This window comes from Coregonus clupeaformis, chromosome 28 (genome assembly GCF_020615455.1).
Source record: "Coregonus clupeaformis isolate EN_2021a chromosome 28, ASM2061545v1, whole genome shotgun sequence".
NCBI lineage: Eukaryota > Metazoa > Chordata > Actinopteri > Salmoniformes > Salmonidae > Coregonus > Coregonus clupeaformis.
Window position 1 is genome coordinate 30,841,497 of NC_059219.1, and position 19,930 is coordinate 30,861,426.

General features: G+C 42.7%; 1 long non-coding RNA gene across 1 annotated transcript; it reads right to left on the reverse strand.

Annotated features, from left to right (window-relative positions):
* Positions 1-216: 216 nt before the first annotated feature.
* LOC121542508 lies at positions 217-17,998 on the reverse strand. The gene is made up of 3 exons (XR_005995919.2): positions 17,836-17,998; positions 10,423-10,506; positions 217-483 (listed from the first exon to the last, which is right to left on the reverse strand). It is a non-coding gene; the product is annotated as an uncharacterized LOC121542508 (long non-coding RNA).
* Between the last annotated feature and the right edge of the window lie 1,932 nt (positions 17,999-19,930).

The following is a 19,930-nucleotide window of genomic DNA, read 5'->3' on the forward strand; positions in this document are numbered from 1 at the left end:
TGCAGCAACAAGAACACAATTCAAATTTGAATATTTTAAAAGTTTACAATGAAAAATATGTTTTTTTAAGTAAGCACAGATCCACCAGGAAAAGGTGGATACTTAGGCTGTGTTTACACAGGCAGCCAAATTCTGATATTTTTTCCACTAATTGGTCTTTTGACGAATAACATCAGATCTTTTCACATCAGATATTTTTCAAAGCTGATCTGATTTGTCAAAAGACCAATTAGTCATTATAAGATCAGATTTGGGCTGCCTGTCTAAACGCAGCCTAATCAAACCTTCTTCACAGTTAAAATGAGTTAAGACGATGCAGTAGGTAGATAAATATAGACTAATGGTTTCAGTATTGATGCACACAGACACACACATGATGACACACCTATGGTAGAGCTGAATGGTCCTCAGGGCCTGTTCTGCTCCAGTCAATGTCAGTCTGTCCCACACACCGGCCATAGTAGAATATAAACTTCAGTCTACCTGCATGACATAAACAGAAGAGACCCATTATCAAAGACAGTAAGACAACTCTTATCTTTGTCATAAAAACTGTATACTGTACAATCTTCTCAGTCTCACACATTTAAACACCTTCCCTTCCATGTCAATTCAGAACACGTTATCTAAGCGCTATTATAAACTGGGTGGTTCGAGCCCTGAATGCTGATTGGCTGAAAGCTGTGGTTTATCAGACCGTATACCATGGGTATGACAAAACATGTATTTTTGCTGCTCTAATTACTTTGGTAACCAGTTTATAATAGCAATAAGGCACCTCGGGGGTTTGTGATATATGGCCAATATACCACGGCTAAGGGCTGTGTCCTAGCACTCCGCGTTGCGTCGTGCATAAGAACAGCTCTTAGCCGTGGTATATTGGCCATATACCACACCCCCTCGGGTCTTATTGCTTAATTATCCCACCATCTATCTCAAAGGGATGATGCGAGCAGATTTGGATCTCATTCTTTTGCTAGTCTCTGGTTGATGCTGACAGCATGTTTGCATGGCCATTTGTCTGCCTGTCCCTGCCTGACTATGGCAATATGTTAAGACTGTCACATAGAAACCTGTGCCTGATTGATGATGACATCATGTTTGGTTTCTCATCTGTCTTTATGTTCATTGCTGATGATGATTAATGAAAAACAGTTGAATGTCATTACATATATGAGATTATAAACTGGGTGGTTCGAGCCCTTAATGCTGATTGGCTGACAGCCGTGCTATACAGCGCATTCGGAAAGTATTCAGACCCCGTCCCTTTTTCCACATTTTGCTACGTTACAGCCTTATTCTAAAATGGATTAAATACAAAATGTTCCTCATCAATCTACACACAATACCCCATAATGACAAAGCAAAAACAGGTTTTTAGAAATGTTTGCAAATTTATAAAAAATAAAAAAACAGAAATACCTTATTTACATAAGTATTCAGACCCTTTGCTATGAGACTCGAAATTGAGCTCAGGTGCATCCTGTTTCCATTGATCATCCTTGAGATGTTTCTACAACTTGATTGGAGTCCACCTGTGGTAAATTCAATTGATTGGACATGATTTGGAAAGGCACACACCTGTCTATATAAGGTCCCACAGTTGACAGTGCATGTCAGAGCAATAACCAAGCCATGAGGTCGAAGGAATTGTCCGTAGAGCTCCGAGACAGGATTGTGTCGAGGCACAGATCTGGGGAAGGGTACCAAAAAATTTCTGCAGCATTGAAGGTCCCCAAGAACACAGTGGCCTCCATCATTCTTAAATGGAAGAAGTTTGGAACCACCAAGACTCTTTCTAAAGCTGGTCGCCCGGCCAAACTGAGCAATCGGGGGAGAAGGGCCTTGGTCAGGGAGGTGACCAAGAACCCGATGGCCACTCTGACAGAGCTCCAGAGTTCCTCTGTGGAGATGGAAGAACCTTCCAGAGGGAAAACCATCTCTGCAGCACTCCATCAATCAGGCCTTTATGGTAGTGGCCAGACGGAAGCCACTCCTCAGTAAAAGGCACATGACAGCCTGCTTGGAGTTTACCGGAAGGCACCTAAAGGACTCTGACCATGAGAAACAAGATTCTCTGGTCTGATGAAACCAAGATTGAACTCTTTAACCTGAATGCCAAGCATCACATTTGGAGGAAACCTGGCACATTGGCAGCATCATGCTGTGGGGATGTTTTTCAGCGGTAGGGACTGGGAGACTAGTCAGGATCGAGGGAAAGATGAACGGAGCAAAGTACAAAGAGATCCTTGCTTGAAAACCTGCTCAAGAACACTCAGGACCTCAGACTGGGGCGAAGGTTCACCTTCCAACAGGACAACGACCCTAAGCACACAGCCAAGACAACACAGGAGTGGCTTCGGGACAAGTCTCTGAATGTCCTTGAGAGGCCCAGCCACTCTGGAGAGATCTGAAATTAGCTGTGCAGCGACGCTCCCCAACCAACCTGACAGAGCTTGAGAGGATCTACAATGGGAGAAACTCCCCAAATACAGGTGTGCCAAGCTTGTAGTGTCATATCCAAGAAGACTTGAGGCTGTAATCTCTGCCAAAGGTGCTTCAACAAAGTACTGAGTAAAGGGTCTGAATACTTTTTTAATAATGAGGGAAAAAAACAATTTAATCAATTTTAGAATAAGGCTGGAACGTAACAAAATGTGGAACAAGTCAAGGGGTCTGAATACATTCTGAATGCACTGTATCAGACCATATACCACGGGTATGAGAAAACATTCATTGTTACTGCTCTAATTACGTTGGTGACCAGTTTATAATAGCAATAAGGCACCTCAGGGGTTTGTGGTATACGGCCAACATACCACGGCTGTATCCAGTTACTCTGCGATGCCTCCTCCCTAAGAACAGCCCTTAGCCGTGGTATATTGGCCATATACCACACCCCCTCGGGCCTTATTGCTTAAATGGAGACTGATGATGACTAGGAGAAGTTCTCACTGGCTGCAAATCCAGGATGAGCTTGTGTATAACATTTTACATTTTAGTCATTTAGCAGACGCTCTTATCCAGAGCAACTTACAGTTAATGAGTGCATACATTATTATTTTTTATTTTTTCATACTGACCCCCCGTGGGAATCGAACCCACAACCCTGGCGTTGCAAACGCCATGCTCTACCAACTGAGCTACATCCATGCCAGCCATTCCCTCCCCTACCCTGGGCCAATTGTGTGCCGCCCCATGGGTCTCCCGATCTCTAGTGGCACAGCTAGCACTGCTATGCAGTGCCTTAGACCACTGCACCATAGTAGTATAAGTAGTAGTATAAATCATTACTGGATTGTGTATAAACTAAGTACAATGTAAGTATTATATAGCAATTTGCAATATGCAAGTAATGTATAATCAATGATGTGCAGTTCAGTTCCAGTGGTAGAGGCAAAGGGGTTTCAGTGAAAGAGACATGGCAGTGTCTGTAAAAGTTTAGGTGAAAGAGACATTATCGTTCTAGTATAAAACGTAAGAAGCTTCCCTCATGTCAAGTCATTGTCATTATATCCCCATAATCGTTCCGTTCTGATGGAATAAGGAGCAATATTTGGCAAAGGTGCCATTTTCAAAAAGAAACATTTTTCACGTCACAGACAGAATGAGATCGAGACGCCGTATGGTAAATCTCAGCTTTGGCTGATGCCGACAGTGAAACTGTGGCAATTAGAAAAAACAGTGTGTGAGTTGGCTGGTGCATGCACCGCTGGGCACAAATGAGTCTAGCAGCCCGGGTGACACAGGCAGGCTGTAGCGCAGCAGCCTAAGACACGCCTAAGACCATTGTGCCGCGGCTAATCCATTTCCACTCTAACAAGCTGCTGCCTCCGACTGAGCCATCCAACTAGTCATTTTTCTCTCGTCTGTTGGGCCTCGTTCCGGTCCAAACTCAGGCTGTACTGGGATCTGTGTCAAGCTAACATGATGGCTCGGTTACAAAAAGCGAAGTCACTTCCAAGTGAAACAGTTACTGGTTCAGGGACTGCCCACGTTTATTGCTAATATTACAAGTTCAATGAAAAGCTTTACGACTTGTGGTGATGTGTAATATTCGAAGCAGAGCAATGGATGTGCCATGCAGACTCAATAATAGTACGTTTGAACTGATACCAGCGCAGTGAACATTCTTTTGATGACTGAAATATCCAAATGTGCATTTCTCCAGCATAAGAAGAACATACTCTGTACCTCAACTGGGAGTTGTGTGCGGTTACTGACTTTCCTCTCGACGTTTGATGCTGACAGGTGGCAAATCAACTACAGCGCAACCTCAGACGTTCTGACACATAGCAGCATCGGTACCCTGCAGCCAATGTGAGATGATGGGAGTTTCTCTCTAACCAGTCGAGCATGAGCATCAAAGTAGCCACAGTAAACCGCATATATTGTACAGACAATGAAAACCGCCCTTTCAATTTAACACCATTATAACTCCCTGGAGAGACCGTAGAGAAGATATTAGCACGTCTCCAGTCTGGTATCATAAATGGGATCATGCGCTTCATTTTTTTTTTTATTATTATTTTTTTTTTTTATGACATGTAAACCCCATTTATTCATTCTTTCAAACGCTGTCACAAAATCTATTCTCTACGATTCGTTTTGGTGATGGAGTGGATTTTGTACAGACAATCTGGTCATAATCGGTAGACCGACTGTCCAAATCAGTAGTTCCTTTTCACATAGTTTAATAATTCATATGATTGTATGAAAATGTATGCACTCACTAACTGTATAAGAGCGTCTGCTAAATGACTAAAATGTAAATGTAAAATTGTGGCAAATACCAATCTGGATGTTAGTCCAACAGAGGCAGATTCTTAGCAAGAGCAATACCTCCCATGAATGAACTTCCCTCACTAGAGACAATCAAAACGAGCAGAAATTGTCCCCCTCTAGATCGTGGGGTCTCTACAGCTGGTTTAAACAGTCCAGAGCAAGGGGGCTCCCAAAGCCAGGTGGAGGCTTGAAGAGACCTTACAAGGACTCACAGAGAGGAGACATGAGGCTCTCCTAATGAAGCCCCTAGAGACCGACAGGAGTGACATACTGCCTTTAAAAGCTCCCATCGAGACTGGAGGTAAGTCCTCCACTTCATTTTTTCTCTATTTTTCTATTTTTCTCTGCCTCTAGCCGAGTCACGAAATAGGCCCGTGACTCTGGAAATTAGAAGAAAGTGTTTATTAAAATAAATTTAAAAAGGAGGTCCTTTTTCAAAGAGAAATATGTTTGGGCCAATTTCGGCCTGTCTCTGTCTAAGATGGTCCCACTTTACAATAAGTGTCCCTCAGACCATGTTGAGTGTAATTACAATTGTGAGTTAATTTGCAGATCCTTGAAATAGGATGCATGCTGCAAACAGGTATAACTGTGTAACAATGTGTAACTAAACTGTAGCTGTCTATGACACTACCATGTAAATACATACAGTAGTTAGTTTTATTTTGGTTTATTCTCTTAAAGTCAGCAGCAGACCTTGGTTCAAATACATGTGCATTTGATGATTTGTCATTTAAATACTTATTTTCTGTGTATTTGATTATTTTCAAATAATGTGACCCAAATCCACTACTTCTATTGGAAGTATTTGAACGTGTTTTCAAATAATTTGCAATAAATAGCATACTATTTTAAAGTATTTTAAAATACCACATCAACAGTCACCACATCTCACATAACATCAAGTCATAGGCTACGCTACACCATCAGCTATTGTTTGCTTTTGGATGCAGTGCCCCCTCCCCCTCCTCCACCCACTCCCTGCCAGGGTGTTGTGATATGAGATTATAGATTAACAGGCTGTTCAAAGTGACTGCTGCTTGCAACTTTTCTGATTGGCAGAGGGAAAATCAACAAAATAAACCTCCAGCCAAGGACAAGGCATGTCAATAACTGCCAACCTCAGCTTAGAGGAGCTTATAACAGGGTCTCATTTCCTACGTTAAAACAATGAGCCTGGCTCAGTGCAAACAACAGAACAAGAAGCCAAATCCCACTCACCTTCATTTTGAACAAATACAGTTGGTGTTTGAGCCACAGCAAATATTAGCATTACAACTAGTGATATGCTAGCTGACTGTTTCCCTGTCGTTTAGTTTCCAGAAGCCTCTGTTAACAAAAGTGGAATAGACAAAGAATGTAGTATTTTATGTGTATTCCATTTTTTAAAAGTAACTACCTGGAATGTGCGTCAATGTTTAAGTAAATCTGGACAGGTCCTTTTGTTGTCTGATGCGATCTGGTATAGCCTGCTAGTAACAGCAGTGTTGTATGACATTGGTAATTTATAACTAAGTATGCTACAGCATATACTATGAAAGCAAACTCTACATGTGCTGACATTATGTGGTCACCAAACACTCGGGATATTGCAAATACCAATGTTGGTGTTCTACTTGTTTAGTATCCTGGTGGCAAGCTCTTCCTGTGTGGTATACTAGTAGTTAACATAGGCTAGAAAGGCTACGCAGTGTGGCTTTGGGTATAGCACCTCGCCTGCTCTAACCTAGTTCTGCCTCTGGTAGAGTTGCTTCTCTGGTCCCCCACACATTGTGGAAGGATGAGTTTCCCTCGGTGGTAATGTGTGCAGTGAAGCCTCTATCTAGGGAGCGTAGACTTCTATTAGAGCCATAAATCATGTTAGTGGGAGTGGAGGGTGGACAGGGGGAGGTGGAGGGTGGACAGGGGGAGGCAGAGGGGGGCTCAGGGTCGTACATCTCATTACCTGAGGCTGTTGCTCCCCGTTCTCAATCACTCCCATTATCAGCTGACCTTGACCAGCAGAGCAGACACTTACACTCAATCAGGCCTCGGGGAGATGTATGTTTGCGTGTGTTGTGTGTGTGTGTGTGTGGTGAGAAAATGACAGAAAGCATATAGTGCCTTCAGAAAGTATTCACACCCCTTTACTTTTTCCACATTTTGTTGTGTTACAAAGTGGGATTAAAATGAATTTAGTTGTCATTTTCTGTCAACGATCTACACAAAATACTCTGTAATGTCAAAGTGGAATGAAAAATTAAACACTAATATACTGTATCTTGATTAGATAAGTATTCAACCACCTGAATCGATACATGTTAGAATCGCCTGGCAGCGATTACAGCTGTGAGTCTTTCTGGGTAAGTGTCTAAGAGTTTTGCACACCTGGATTGTGCAAGATTTGCACATTATTCTTTAAAAAAAATATTCGAGCTCTGTCAAGCTGGTTGTTGATCATTGCTAGACAGCCATTTTCAAGTCTTGCCATAGATTTTCAAGCCGATTTAAGTCAAAACTGTAACTAGGCCACTCAGGAACATTCAATGTCGTCTTGGTAAGCAACCAGTGTATATTTGGCCTTGTGTTTTAGGTTATTGTCCTACGGAAAGGTGAATGCGTCTCCCAATGTCTGGTGGAAAGCAGACCAGGTTTTCCTCTAGAGTTTTGCCATTCTATTTATTTTTATCATTAAAAAAGTCCTAGTCCTTGCCAATGACAAGCATACCCATAACATGATGCAGCCATCACCATGCTTGAAAATATGAAGAGCGGTACTCAGTGATATGTTGTGTTGGATTTGCCCCAAACATAACTGTTATTAAATCACCATTGGCCTCATGGTGAAATCCCTGAGCGGTTTCCTTCCTCTTCGGCAACTGTTAGGAAGGACGCCTGTATCTTTGTAGTGACAGGGTGTATTGATACACCATCCAAAGTGTAATGAATAACTTCACCATGCTCAAAGAGCTTTTTTGCACCAATAGGTGCCATTCTTTGCGAGGCATTGAAAAACCTCCCTGGTCTTTGTGGTTGAATCTGTGTTTGAAATTCACTGCTTGACTGAGGGACCTTACAGATAATTGTGTGGGGTACAGAGATGAGGTAGTCACAAAAAAATCATGTTAAATACTATTATTGCACACAGAGTGAGTCCATGCAACTTATTATGTGACTTGTTAAGCACATAATAAGTTCACACTCTCCTGAACTTATTTAGGCTTGCCATAACAAAAGGGTTTAATGCTTATTGACTCAAGACTTTTCAGCTTCATTCATTTGTACAAGTTTCGAAAAACATAATTCCACTTTGACATTATGAGGTATTGTGTGTACGCCAGTGACAAAAAAAATCTTAATGTAATCTATTTTAAATTCAGGCTGTAACTGAAGGTACTGTATGTCTGACTAGGTCAGGGTCGTTTAACCTCCATACAGTATATCCATTAGTTCTAATGTGTCCATGATATTCGTGATCTCCTTAAGTGCACGAGGGTCATAGTTTGCAGTGTGATTTCCTTTACGGTCCACTGAAGTACTTAAAACCTTTTTTATAGTCCCACCACAACAAAATGTGGAAAAAGTCAAGGGGTTGAATCATTTCTGAAGACGCCGTATATGTGTGTATTATGTGTGTGGGGGTTGATGTGTTAGAGGTGTCTTATGCTGGTTGTCATACAGATCAGCTGTTACGATGCTCATAACGTCAGTGGGGCGAATGGATTTGAACATGAAATGTGTTCATTCTTCTTAATATGTTTCTGCATTTCCATGTACTGTATGTTGCATTTCAGCTCGTTTAATCCTTTGATTAATTTTTTGTCTTCTCACTCCAATTCTCTCTATCGTGTTCGCTTACTTTCTCCATCTGTCGTCTTTATTGGGCCTCTCTGACCTTTTCTCAGTCTCTGTCCTGTGCTGTTTGCTTTTCTCAGAGTGGAGCTGCAGCTCTGTGGCGTTGCCCTTGGTTTCTCTGTTGTTAGAGCACTGCTGCCGTCAATCTAACAGCGGAAAACACAGACTAAATGAATGTCAGGATTCCAAAAAGAGCAAAGAAGCCAGTCTTGTGTTGCTTACACACATGCACACACACACACACGCACACACGCACACACACACACCACAGGAGGCTGCTGAGGGGAGGACGGCTCATAATAGTGGCTGGAATGGAGTGAATGCAATGGCGTCAAACACATGGAAACCAATGTGTTTAATGTATTTGATACCATTCCACCACTTCCACTCCAGTCATTATCACGAGCCTATCCTCCCCAATTAAGTCAACCTCCTGTGATTTAAACACACACACACACACACACACACACACAGATCTGTATTCACAAACCCAATCTCTCTATTTCTCTCCCCACTGTTGGCTACTTCACGTCCTCTTTCAAGCACACAACAATCAATTACCAGGTGGAGGCAAACCGCACTGCAAGTTCACTTAGAATGTTTATGCTGTATCAGGGGTGTTGACGGCATTCAGACAACATACCCTGCAAGCTGTCCACCAACAATGTCATTGGATATTGAGGCAAAACAACACCTGTTCTAACAATACATCTTGACAAATATTTTTAGTAAACCTGCAGTGAGGTATATGTTTTTGGGGCTATAGTCGCCTAGAGCGCACACACACACACACACACACACACAGGTCTCGGAGCAGGTCTCGTTAAAGACCCCTGTAGGGTCAGAGTGCACCGTACCCGGGCCACCCAGCCATCCCACAATCCCCTGGGGCCTCAGCCAAAACACAACAAATCACTGCACAACGCCTGCTGCCGGCATCCTAATGCCTGGATCTTTACACTTCAAAAACACAATTATGCTAATGCAAGGAATAATTTGCCATTCTGGGTCTGATTTAATTCACCCTTTTAGCGAGGAAAGCTAATTAGAGGGTTTAATTAACATGTGCGACACAAACCGAGAATGGGGCGGCGAGCCTGTCGATCGTAGAGAGCAACTGGCACTACTGGAGAGAGAGAGAGAGAGAGAGAGAGAGAGAGAGAGAGAGAGAGAGAGAGAGAGAGAGAGAGAGAGAGAGAGAGAGAGAGAGAGAGAGAGAGAGAGAGAGAGAGAGAGAGAGAGAGAGAGAGAGAGAGAGAGAGAGAGAGAGAGAGAGAGAGAGAGAGAGAGAGAGAGAGAGAGAGAGAGAAAATAGTCTGAAACCCATGCAAATGAGGAGAGGGAGCACCATAGGGAGTACTAAGTGAAGCTCCTCCATCCGTCTGCCAGGGAATCAGAGCACTGTCTTGTGATATCTACTGCTGCAATGGTTTGGTAAATATCACAGTGTGACTGAGCCAACGGCCGTTTCAGTAACACACTCTGGGTGACATTTTACACTAGCAGTGCAGTCTGGACCAATGAGCAACAGGGGGGAAAGAATCGCAATACAATACAGCATGAAACAAGTGGTGACATCACACCAATGGAAAGGAGGCATCCTAGTTATGCAATCTAACCCAGGCCAACAGGTGATCAAAGAAACCCTGCTTTATAATCCCATTGGGGACATCTCAGTCACACACCATAATGGAGTGTAAAAGGCCCCACAGTAGTAGCTGTGTAATACATCGGCTGGAGTCATCACAATGACACCCTATGATCCTGGCTGAAGAATATTTGACAGGAGGGAGAATGGCATACCTTTGTATGCATTGCACTCCACTCAGCCTGGGGCAGTTTTTACCTGCATCTTCATGGCACAGAGCAGCTCCTCGTCTCCTCCACCTGAAATGACAATCATAAAGAATACATTAATGAAGGATTAACTTCACTTTCTCATTTTTTAATGAAATGACAAATAGAGGTTTTCAACATCAAAACAAAAACCAACTTGACACTGGTTCAAGATGTGCCACTTTGGGCACATTATCATATGGTACACTCTTAGAAAAAAGGGTTCCAAAAGGGTTCTTCGGCTGTCCCCACAGGAGAACCCTTTTGGGTTCCATGTAGAACCCTCTGTGGAAAGGGTTCTACATGGAACCCAAAAGGGTTATACCTGTCCTGGAACCAAAAATCTATAACCAAAAAAGGTTATTTAAAGGGTTCTCCTATGGGGACACACGAAGAACTCTTTTAGGTTCTAGATAACCTCTTTTTTTCTAAGAGTGTCAGGTGGTGCTCTGTCAACAACACAGCCCAGAGATGAACAGCAACAGGAATATCGTCAACTGTGAAGTGCATCACTGTAGTGATCGACTTCAACAGTTTGTCATTTTGATAAGACTTGCTGGGGTCTCGCTATCCGGCAAAACACAATTTTTATATGATATCAATCACCGGCATTCATCCCCGTCTTCAAAGAACTGTGAACATGAAGGCAATGGGAGAAAAAACCCCTCTGATAACTTCAATCGACAGTCTGCACCATGCAACGCTCATTAAAAAACAATACGAGCCTAGAGGAATAGAGCAGCGGCAACAATGGCGGTATAACAGGGTGGTTGGATGTGAGGGCTTTGTAGTGAACCTGATTAGAGGGAAATTGTTTTCTAACGCTCAGCTAGGGTCTGCCTCCCCGAGTGGGAAAGCTCTTGTCAGCAGTAAAGGTAGAGTTTCAGAAACTATTCTGTCAGTCAGAGATGCCCAACATGAGGTGATGCTCCTGAACTTGTCTGCTGGAGAACAAAGAAAGAGGAGGTTCTGATGATGCATAACAGGATGATGGGTTAAATGGCTGTTGAAGAGGGGGACTTTGTTCGAGTTCATATCCGCTTGATCGGGTTGATGTTTCACTTGGCACCAACACAGTCAATCCAAGTCTCCTCCAACATCTGGGAGGTTTCCTCCAATGAGCCTCAACTCCTGGTGGTCTAACGTCACTGACAATTCTTCCGAAAAAATAATTTTGGCAACTTGGGCTATCAAGTTAAGTTCAGTTAATTAAGATGCAAGTCAAAGGAGTATTTGGTTCATGTTTGATTGATGTCGTAGTTAAACTGAGTGAGCACTCGGACCCTTGTCTGTATTGCATTCGTGTCTTTGCATTCGTTAGACTGTGTCGACTAGGCTCTAGACAGGAGATATGTCAGTGACCGAGCCAGGACAGGAATCCCCTGGCAACACTCATCCCACACGATCGATAACCACTGTGACAACAACCGCATCCGCCTCGCCTCGCCCACGGTCGCAGTCCACAGAACAAGCCATCCTGTGGCCTGAGACTGACGATAACAGCCCCGGAGAGGCAGCTTGATTTACGACCGGAGTACCAAGATTGAGGCACCCCCATCCACCTCAGCCGCCCCCACAAACGACCTACCTCCAGTGGGGCTTAGCCTGATGCTCACACCAGCCTCCCCACCTCCACGCTTGTCCACCCTCCAGTGTCTGTCTGTCTGCCATTTAACAAGGCTAATTTGCAACATAGCTCAGGTTAAAGTACCTGCCCTGGAGGAGTCTGGGTAATCAAACTGTAATTTTCTGTGTTAGAATGGACGTCACATAGTGCAGATAAGAAGACTACATTTTAAAGGAGGAATTAATATATCCCTCACCTCGATTAACTCGACTCCCCAAGTTTAGGGTGTGTCAGTCTGTCGGCCAAATGGAGCTATTCGCAGATGTTGTCCCATACCTCAGCCCCCACCACCACCACCACCCCCCCCTACCCACCGACCCCCCTCTCCTGTTCGTCAGTGGAGGTTGATGAGCGATTGAAGACGCTCTGCCTCTATCTCTCTCCCGAGCCATATCAATATTCATGGGGCTGTCGGGCGTGTGTGCGATGCCTGTCTCATTACCCTTTGATCCCCCTGCGAAGGCTGTCGGAAGCCCAGCCGCAGCAACAACACAGGCAGCGTTTGAAGTGAGGAGAGAACAGCTGCTCACATTGATCTCCAAACACTCTCTCTCTCTCTCTGCAGAACACACACACACACACACATACAAAACACATACGAAACACATACGAACACATACGTTCATTCACACCCGCAGGCATGCACAGCTATGCATGAAGTAGATTGAGTCTGTGATAAAACATCAAACACAAGTGTAGACACCCCACTGTGCCAAACAGTAAAAGAAACAGTACAGCCATGACAAGTGCCTTGTTAATTTACTCTTCCATCATATTGTCACAAAGAACTAATCAACAAGTTATCACAGTAACGAATTACCGTAGTTGTGTGGGGTCATTGCTGTATTTAAATACAGTAAAGAAAAAGCAGGAAAACTAGTTGCTCATAAATCATTTCAGTTTAGTTCATATCAATGGTATTATTCAGATCCCCTTGGATTCTCATTACAAATGCAATTCCACATCTAAATATATTATATTATATTTCACTTACTTCTTTATGCCCTTTCAACTTCGTAATATCTAGCAATTAAATAAAATAAAAATGGGGAGAAGTTGGCTTATTTGAATATTAATTGGTTTGATAGAGTAAATGTGAATTTTTATTGCAGTGATTGGTTATTTTAAATTAAACTCTTAATAGAGCATGCCAGCTTGTAGTCCTAAAAACCAGAAATTAGTTACCTCTGGTTCGTTCAGCCATTCCTATGAGGAAAATGAATGGGGAAAGAATGGGGTTTTGCGATAAACATCGAAAAAAGGTCTGAGGTTAACAAAAGCTTAGGAGATAATATCAGTCAGTGACCTTTATGAATTATGAAGCCTTTAATTGTTTTTTAGTTTTTTTTACATAAATGAAAAAAAAATCACAAAAAGTGACGTGATGAAGATTATCTCATAGAACAAAACGTATAAGATCTCTTAAGCCTGTGTTTACCACAGACCTTATTTTCGGTGTTTATCCAAAAACCCTAGAAGAACTCAATTAATTTCCCCATAGGCTTTGTCCAACAAGCCATGGCGTAGTTAGTGCCTACAAAAAGACGCCATTACTATTGCTCTCTATTGCAGTCAATTTTACTCTAAAGCTTTTTTAAGTTCATCACACTAATTTCAACCTAGAATTTAAATAGGTCTCTGACTTCATTTGTAATTCTAACCAACCCAAACTATGATGAGAACATCTACAAAAAAAAACATGAAGATTAAAATAATACATCTATTATAATCCTATTAAATTTGCATGACTCCATTTTATACTCAGTACATTCTCATGCTCTCTTTATATCTCGTGTCATACCTATATCTCATGTCATACGTCAAATTAGTGGTGTGGACTACATAGGAACTAATATGTCCCATTGTTGTAACCATCAGTTGTGGTGTTGATTGGAATTGCTTCATGAAGACTGAACAGAAATAAGAGGTCAATCCAATTTGACAAGCCTAGAAACAAATCAAGGTTTTAGTTGAGAACACCCTATGAGAACACCCTATGAGAACATCCTATGAAAACACCCTATGAGAACACCCTATGAGCAAACCCTATGCTGATTTTGTTCCAGTGACCAAATAACCTCAGTAAGTCTCGTTAGGTCATCAAATTGATTTTTCGATTCATGATCATATGATTGAAGAAGCTAATTATTTCCCCTGGGGCTGGCTCACTAAAGTAATATGATGCACCCTTTTCAGCCTTGTATGTGAATGTTAGACAATAAAACAGCTATTTGTCTGACATTCTCGAGAGAAATTCAAGGACAAATCATGGGTCTCCATGTAATATTGACTACACAGTCCCATTCACTCAGAAGCAAATCAGAGAGCTGTAAAACACATTTTACCTATTCAAAAAGAGGGCATTGCAACAGTGCTATGGTAACCATGCTGGTAATATTAAATGTATTTTATCTACTACTGGAAATGCCCATTAAAATCAAGACAAGTACAATTTCTGTAACTGCAGTACATTAAGCTGAGGTCCTGGCCCTTATCGCAAGAGCGGAGTTGTTAATCCGTGTCCTGGCTAAACTCCAAACCTGGCCCCTCAGTCCATCGTGGCCATATAGCCTGGTCTCCAGTGTCAAATTAGCATAACCACTTTGCTGTGACAGTGGATATGTGGCGAGAGTGCTGGCACAAAATGGCTGCCATACATCACCCAGGTGGGTTCTACAATATGTTTAGTTTCTCCATTCCACAAATCCTGAAGAGCTACTGGGTGTGCAGGCCTGTGTTCCAAGTAGTATGAGTACATCTGATGATCTCATGAGTTGGACTAATAAGGGCAGGGCAAGGCGGGGCTACAGTAGTATACAAGGTTTACTAAAAATGTACTTTGTTGACCATACTCTTTTTTTCTGTCTCTAATACAGCCTGCTAGGAACAATTCTGTTTCTAGAGATGGTACAGTGAATCATGGGAAACCCTCCAGGGATGATCCCCGGAGAACGATAGGAGAAGGTAAAGGATCAGCTCTGAGGAATACACCCCAGCTGGAAGTTATCCCTAAGTACAGATCTAGGATCAGCTCTGTGTAATACATCCCAGGTGGAAGTTATCCCCAAGTACAGATCTAAGATCAGCTCTGTGTAATACATCCCAAGTGGAAGTTATCCCTAAGTACAGATCTAGGATCATCTCTCCCTACCCCAGCCCTACTCTTTAAACTTACCAATTGATCAGTGTGTTATTAAAAGCATCTTAACTCATTAACACAATATATGACACCAGGTTTGTTTAGACGTTAAATCGAGAATTACTGAACAGCTGCTTTCAGGTCAGCCGCTGCATTGTCCATTGCTCCCAGAGGGAGAGGTTGGAGATCGATACAGCCGATCTTCAGAATAACGTTAGCCACTTCCTACTGGCGCTAATGAAGAGCGCTGTCTACAGAGAGCGAGGTAAACCTTTCTCAAGGGACCCACCGTTACCCATGATCACATTACGAGAGACGGGCATTGAAACAGATGTAGCAGATTGAGCAAACACACACCTAAATACAGTACACACATTCACACGCATGCACGCACGCACGCACGCACACACACACCTAAATAAAAACTCATTACAAACACTCAAGCAAACATAAGGCACACGTGACACTGTTGCAAAATCACACAAAATCCTATATATGCAAATTGACCTTCCCACTGTTGTAGTATACCTCTTAAAGAATTAGATTTAGATTTGGAATTAGATGCTCATTATGTTCCAACAATAACTCATGTGATAAGCTCTTTATAGCACTATATATCATACTCTTCCAAGGCACTCGCATCTTCAGTGCTCTTGTCTCTCTTCTGAATTTCAAACGTGCATTGATTCCTTTCCGTACAGCTATATTCAACATATTCCTCAGTGTTTACATGACCTTCACAGGACTAATGAGGTGGTTTTGTCCCAGTCTGATCACTAGAAATAGACTTCGATTTCGGATGCTTGAAAAGGTCCTGGGAACGTTGATATATGCCTTCCTCTGCGCTCACCAGCACTGGGCGTGAACTCACGATGCTCAGAGCCGGAGCGCGCTGCTTAGACCATTGCATCACCGCAGTTCACAATGCTCTAGCAAGCCGTGAGAATACTTGATGATAGTTGATGGAAACAGGGCATTGTTTTTTTATTATTTTGTTTTAAGCCTTCCCTAAACCATAGCCCTAACCTTAACCACTCAGAATGAATGCCTAAACTGGTAACCTTTGAGTTGATTCTGTTTTAACTCTGTAACCACACGGAATTAACCCTGTAACAAAGCGGAATTAATGCTTCCAAAATAGACGTTCATCCATAATAGGTCGAATTTCGAAGGGAAACTATGAGATTTTGATGTTTTGTCAACCTGCTGAATTACACTGTGCCCTATGGTGACTGTGGGATTGTGTTGGCAAATTATTTGACTGCTTGTAAAACAGTTTCCATATTGACTGATAGAAAGGTATCATGACTATATTAAAATAAATGTTGCATTTAATATTACTCACTGTGATATAGGAACTTGAAATACTGCAATATTGCAACAACATGAACAATAATTATTTGACAGACATTAGAATTTTATTTCACAAAATTCAATCAGTGTCCATTTGGAAACCACCACAAGGATTTTCTTGGACATATAGTTGGAGCTGATAAATAAAAATTGAGAATAGAGCTGATGAATAGAGCATACATGTACATTCACCCACACTTTAGGGAGAACGACATGTAAGGATAACAACCTGGCCGCAGGATGACGTTTCATGTCAATGAGCTAGCTATGTGAATAGCCTCACTCCGCAAATATGTACATCGGTTAATTCATTTTCTTTTTTACAAATGTTTTCGTCACTGCTCGACCAACTTTATATGAAATTGATCAATGTATTTTACCTCAGACCACAAAGGAAACAACCATGTGGACTATTTAGTAATATAGGCTCCACCAATATGTTTATTATTATATATAGCAGCATTCGTCCTGTTCATATTAAAATGTACACCAAATATGTCCACAATCACACAGGTTGTAAACCAGCAAACATATCAGTTAGAAGTCAAATACATTCTCTCTTGGCTTAGAGATGCAGAGACACCGCTGACGTAATGTTCGAACTTACCAATTCTCTCTTGAGTACAACCCAACACAATAGCTCAAAATGATGCAGACACTCACAAAACCTACTGTAAACCTACTGCAAACCCTGTGTTTCCTTTGTTGTTGACGTAATGCAGTAAGTACATACATTCTGGTCTCTTTTGTTAGCCGACTCAAATTGTCTCCTAAAAAAGCGCACATGATAAACTTTCCTTTATGACACACGCGCACACGTGGACACACACATACACACACACACAAACACACACACACACACAGTTTCTTCACTTGGGTCACTATCACCAGCACATTTTAGGGGTTTCATGCAGATGTAGACATAATAGTTGCACAATACTCCAGGTTGCATAAAGCACCTTCTCTTTCCTACACACACACACATGCGCGCATGCGCACACGCACACATTCCTCCAACCTGCAATTGACTAGCCTGCTTTGTACTCTGTAGAGTTTGTCACTCCCTCGCTATAGAGCTAAGCACACAAGAGCCCGTCTGATCTGAGCTAAGTGTAGGCAGTCAGGACAGTTGAGGGAAGCGGTGGAAACACTGCAGAGAGAGTAGAGCGGAGAGAGGAGAGAGGAGAGAGGAGAGTGGAGAGAGGAGAGTGGAGAGAGGAGAGTGGAGAGAGCAGAGAGAGTAGAGTGGAGGGGTACATACCTACAAGGCTGTGCCGAGGCTGTTGAGTCACAGTGGTGAGATTCATCTTGACGAGCAGGACGGATGGATCAGTGCTCCTCAACGGCTCTCAGCTGCAGACTTGACATCCTTTAACGGAGAGGAGCGCTTTCCTCTCTTCCCTCTCTCTCTCTCTCTCTCTCGCTCCCCCACTCTCTCTGCCTTACGTCTCGCTCCCTCCCTTCCCCTACTCCCCTCGTTCTCTCCTCCCCTCATACTACCACCTCTTATTCCCCCCCTTTTCTAACCCACTCTTTCTCACTCTCCTACTCTGCCCACTGTTTCTTTTTAACTTGTCTCTTCCTCCCTACACAACCCTTCCCCTCTCAAATTTTAGAAGCGCTTTCATCCCAATGAAATTCTGATGTTGTAGGAAAATATTTGAGGATTATTTAGAGTGGGTCCTGAATAGAGGGAGTTGACTACGTATTGTCTGTCCCTCTGCGTACGTAGGATGGACCCCCTTTTTCCAGGCCTGAGTGTGTTTGATTTAGGCACAATGAACTAAGTGTAGAAACAGGTGTGTGTGTGTGTGTGTGTGTGTGTGTGTGTGTGTGTGGGTGGGTGGGTGGGTGTGGGTGGGTGGGTGGGTGTGGGTGTCTGGAGGACCTGAGAAGCTGGTCAGTATGATCAGTAGTGATCGCTAATCGCCCCATCCTTCAGAATAGCAGAGATGCCGATGAGCTCTTGCCAAGATCCTTGAAATCTGCGGCTTAGTGCCTATTGACTGTCACACACAAACACATGTATTTTTTTGCCAATGCTGCAATATACTGTGGAAGAAGAAATACAAACATTACACACACAGGTAAGCTTATGGCCACTGTAGCAGTTGAATGGTAGAGTAGTGGAGAGGTCAATTCACATATACATGCACTCACACTCAGGGGATTGAGCTGATGATGGCAGAAAACGTGAAGTGCTCTCCCTGCCATTATCAGTGCCAGAGGGAGAGTGTGTGAGATCATCTCTGGACTCTGACTGCAGTCGGTGTTCCACCTTCCACCCCGCTCTGTTTGTGCTCTTCCCTTCACTCCCAAAGAGAGCTCTCACACACTGCCTCATCCCATGTTTCCATAGTGACTCTTTCCCCCTCTCAGGCTCGGCATAATCAAGAGCAAAGGAATGGGGGGGGGGGGATGAGGGAGGAAGATAGGAAAAAGAGAGAGGAGAGAATGAGCGTAAAGGCTAGAGAGAAAGAGAGAGAAAGGAGAGGGAAAGAGCTGGCTGCAGAGGGAAAGAGAGAAGAGAGGGAGGAATGGGAAAGGCGAGGGAGCTGAGAGAAGGGATTTTGTAGTTGAGTAGGAACTATGGGAATGTAGTTGAGAAATACTGTATGCAAAGATTGTTTTTACTTGTTGTGTTAAAAAGATTTGCTAGCATTTTCTCTGGCATCAATTTCAAATGTAACAAAATAGACATGCAATACCAGTTATGTAAAATAAACTGTTGATGTACATTTAAATGTCCAAATCCTCTCAATGAGTATCTTAATCTCTACCTTTGAAATCTGAGAAAAATTGCTGCAGCATTTATGACAGAATGTCAGAATGAACCACCACAAGGCAATCTGGATCAGAGTGATCCCAATCTTATCTTGACGTTTTAAACACCTAATTGGAACATATAATAAAAAATGTGAAATCCCACAAAAGCTTTAAAAAAAACAGCCCCTGGGCATTAAAGGTATATCCCACCTGCCTTAATTGATTTTTTAAAATATTCTCAATTGAAAGCACTTTCTTAATCTAGGCTTAATCTGTGTCTGGGAAACCAGCCGTCAGAGTATGCCTATGGTGGTATCACCCTTGTGATGTACTCAGAGTACAAAAACCTGTCTGCCTCTGAGAGGATAACCCCAACTCTATCTCTATAATGAACTTGTTGGACTCTTCTGCTGTTATCCCAGGTATTAGTTTGGCGGCAGGAATGATTGACAGCTGGCTGATTGAGATCTGTGGTTTCTCTGCCCTAAAGCCTTGGTTATCGGTGAGATTCAGCCAATTATAGCTCAAGGGCATGGAGACAGGGCACGGAGGGATGCTGCCAGTGCAGGTGCTTCTCTCTGCCACCCGCA